The following is a 440-nucleotide window of genomic DNA, read 5'->3' as shown; positions in this document are numbered from 1 at the left end:
CCGATCCTCAGAGCCAATCCTTATCCCGAAGTTACGGATCCAATTTGCCGACTTCCCTTACCTACATTATTCTATCGACTAGAGGCTCTTCACCTTGGAGACCTGCTGCGGATATGGGTACGAACCGGCGCGACACCTCCACGTGGCCCTCTCCCGGATTTTCAAGGTCCGAGGGGAAGATCGGGACACCGCCGCAACTGCGGTGCTCTTCGCGTTCCAAACCCTATCTCCCTGCTAGAGGATTCCAGGGAACTCGAACGCTCATGCAGAAAAGAAAACTCTTCCCCGATCTCCCGACGGCGTCTCCGGGTCCTTTTGGGTTACCCCGACGAGCATCTCTAAAAGAGGGGCCCGACTTGTATCGGTTCCGCTGCCGGGTTCCGGAATAGGAACCGGATTCCCTTTCGCCCAACGGGGGCCAGCACAAAGTGCATCATGCT

Source organism: Schistocerca serialis, unplaced genomic scaffold, assembly GCF_023864345.2.
Source record: "Schistocerca serialis cubense isolate TAMUIC-IGC-003099 unplaced genomic scaffold, iqSchSeri2.2 HiC_scaffold_1173, whole genome shotgun sequence".
Taxonomy (NCBI): domain Eukaryota; kingdom Metazoa; phylum Arthropoda; class Insecta; order Orthoptera; family Acrididae; genus Schistocerca; species Schistocerca serialis.
Note: the sequence above shows the minus strand (reverse complement) of the source record.